Consider the following 2,963-nt stretch of genomic DNA (forward strand, 5'->3'; position numbering starts at 1 on the left):
CTCCCTACCTATTCAATATTGTACTTGAAGTCCTAGCCATAGTAATTAGGCAACAAAAGGAGATCAAAAGGGATACGAATTGGAAAAGGAAGAAGTCAAACTATCACTATTTGCTGAGGTGCTTTCTACTCTGCTTCAGCATATGTTGAGAAGTTCATCCTTAAGGGAATTTTAAAATTTAAAATGCAAGTTTTTAAATCACAACCAACTCATGATTTAAAAGAGTGATGTTAAGTATTTAGAATCTATATGAACAGGTTTGCAAAGCAGTAATAATTCACTAGTATTTAATTTAGTATCCCTTTAAAAGGTCACAAATGGTTATATTATGGTGTCAAAAAATGTGACATCTCCAAAATGCTTTTCTTCCCCTCTACCCATCAGAAGCAGCCAAATTCCATGGATAGGGACTGAGAAACCGTAGGTAGAATAAATAACAAAATAGGATAAAAATAATAGAAAATATATTCCTAAATAGTTACTATATTTTTCCAAGAAGAAATGCCATTTCTTATATTTGGTTTCCGTACACAAACAAAATCCTATCCAAACACATGGTCTTCCACCTAATCTTTGGTAAGGATCCTTTAGTTATCCCATGGTCGAAAGTTGTAATGAAAGGCAATCGGAATCATCTCCCCCACCACCATTTTTTTATTGCAAAATTACTATGTCAAAAGGAATATAGGAGTTGGCCTGAAGGAACATTCCAAGAAGATAAAGCAAGCTTCTATACAACAAACACTTCTGCACGTGCAGGACTCTTCCACCTATGTCTCCATAAATACCTCAGAGGCTACCCAGTGCTGAAAATAAGGAATTTTTTTCTGTAAGACCTGTGGTTTTTGCCTCACCCATCCCCCAAGCCTGAATTTGGAAAAACCATCTCCTCTGTCAAAAACAGTTGTAATTATAAAAGTAATTTGTTATCCCCAAGTAATGGACTGTGATAATATTTTCTTTTTACTTTAAGATAAATTACTATTGCAGTCTCCTAATTTGCATGAAACATTCATTAACTCTAAAATTCACACTGGAAAGCCATTTGAATGAGAACTTTGAAATGAATTAGTGACTGAGTGTGAACACTACTTTCCTGGCAATTAGGTATTCTCCTGAATTGATTTTCTCAAACGCATCTGCTCTTGAACCTTAATTGGGTTTGTGTGATTCTATCCTTTCAAGTTTCCTTGTCAATTTGATTCCCTTTCGATATTTTTCTTAATTGTCAGTTTCATTTATAGGCTTCATCTATGAGAACCATGAACTGATAATATTGTGGAGGAAGATGGAAAAACTAAAAAATGCATGCAGATAGGTGTTGGAGGACCACAATGTCAGAGCAAGGATCCTATCCACAGTGGACACTGACTTCCTCTACTGCATAGCCTGATTCAATGGTAAAGACTAAGTACTCTCAGGGAGATAAAAAGGTACTAATGAAGCCCCCCAAGAAACATACTAGTTTTTAAAAATATATTCAGAAGCTGTTGACAGAAAAGTTTACTTTCTTTATTCTCCAATGAAAATAGCAAGAAATATTTGTCTCAGTTTGTATGTGCACTTGTTTTGAAACTCTTTCAGTATTGAAACTTTGTGCTATTGAAAAATGAATCTTGCTCGCTTCTGTTCTTCCCAGTATCACAGATGCTTTTATCAAAATAACGTTTCACACCAATCCCACTGAAACTGAGACGTCTAATTCCAACTTGTCAAGGATGAGTTGAGTTGTGAAGCAACTGCCTGACAAGAGGCAGATGACACCTTTGTACAACAAGAAATGATATTTATTGCAGCTTTTGGGAGTTAGATGTATACAATTCTGGTTGTCTTGTGGATGATGGACACTTGATACAATTTGTCTACAAAAGTATCTCATAAAAATGACTTTAATAAAATCATGTTTCTCTAAATTCTATCTTGTTGTATTTTAATGCTGGGTCCCAATGTTATTCAAATGAATATGAACTACATCTAAGTGTCATTCTCTTATAATTGCCTTTTCTTCTGATTCTTTGTAAGACAATCGCCTAACAGTTATAGTGATCCTTGCATGTCTGTTGGGTAATGGTCTCCAGTGACTCCTACAGATGCCTCAATATATTTTGATGTTTTATACATCTTCATGTATAGTTTAAGTCATGTATAGATTCTCCTTAATATCTAATAATTAAAAAATGTTCTATTATATATATTCTAGAGTAAATGATGAGAATAATTAGTCTGTACATGGTAAAATATAATTTTCAGAATTTTATGCCCTCTTTCTGAGGACTAGCTTTCATGGTACCAGAAAGCAGGACTATGCAAGCTTCTAGAGAAGAAAGACAACTAACAACCTAATACAGCTATGATGCCTATATGATCCTATTAACTACATCAACAAGCAGCATGGCATGATCACTCTATGGGTCCAATAGGGGCACACCTACCTGTGGTAAACAACTGCTCTCTAGATGAACTTAAAAGAAGTGCAGCATGCCTGCTACTGGAATCCTAGTTAACTAGTCACTTGTAGTGAAGTCATATTTATTGTAGGAGAATCTAAAACCACTGATTAACTAAACCAGTATAATCCCTAAGTTACCAACTATAAAAATTTGTTCATAAAACCAAAGATAGTTAGTCTTCGACCTCTCATCCAAGTAACTTCTTTTTGTAGCAAATGGACATAATTACAGAAAAACCACAATAAAAATGTAGAGTTTATGAAGTCCAGTGCCAATGGGTATAGCTATAAAACAGTCCTGTACCTAAGGGTCAGAGAACATTGTAGAAGAGTAGCTGGAAAGATTTTAAGAGCCAGAGGATTAGAAAGTTTCCTATGAGATTGTATATCCTAGTGAGCTCAAAAGATACATCTACTAACTGTCACCAATGTGACTGGCCACTCGTGAGCTGAACAAGGTTGATACCAATAAACATGCCAAACTCTATGAAGAAAACCCCACGGGGGTTCTACA

General features: G+C 35.1%; 1 long non-coding RNA gene across 1 annotated transcript in view; it reads left to right on the forward strand.

Annotated features, from left to right (window-relative positions):
• Positions 1-1,918, forward strand: part of LOC116070017 — a 5,221-nt gene extending 3,303 nt beyond the window's left edge. Inside the window, exons 3-4 of the long non-coding RNA XR_004110255.1 lie at positions 1,245-1,400; positions 1,640-1,918. This is a non-coding gene — a long non-coding RNA (uncharacterized LOC116070017). The remainder of the gene's footprint in view (positions 1-1,244; positions 1,401-1,639) is intronic.
• The last annotated feature ends 1,045 nt before the right edge of the window (positions 1,919-2,963 follow it).

Source organism: Mastomys coucha, unplaced genomic scaffold (assembly GCF_008632895.1).
Source record: "Mastomys coucha isolate ucsf_1 unplaced genomic scaffold, UCSF_Mcou_1 pScaffold1, whole genome shotgun sequence".
In the NCBI taxonomy this organism is placed as follows: Eukaryota; Metazoa; Chordata; class Mammalia; order Rodentia; family Muridae; genus Mastomys; species Mastomys coucha.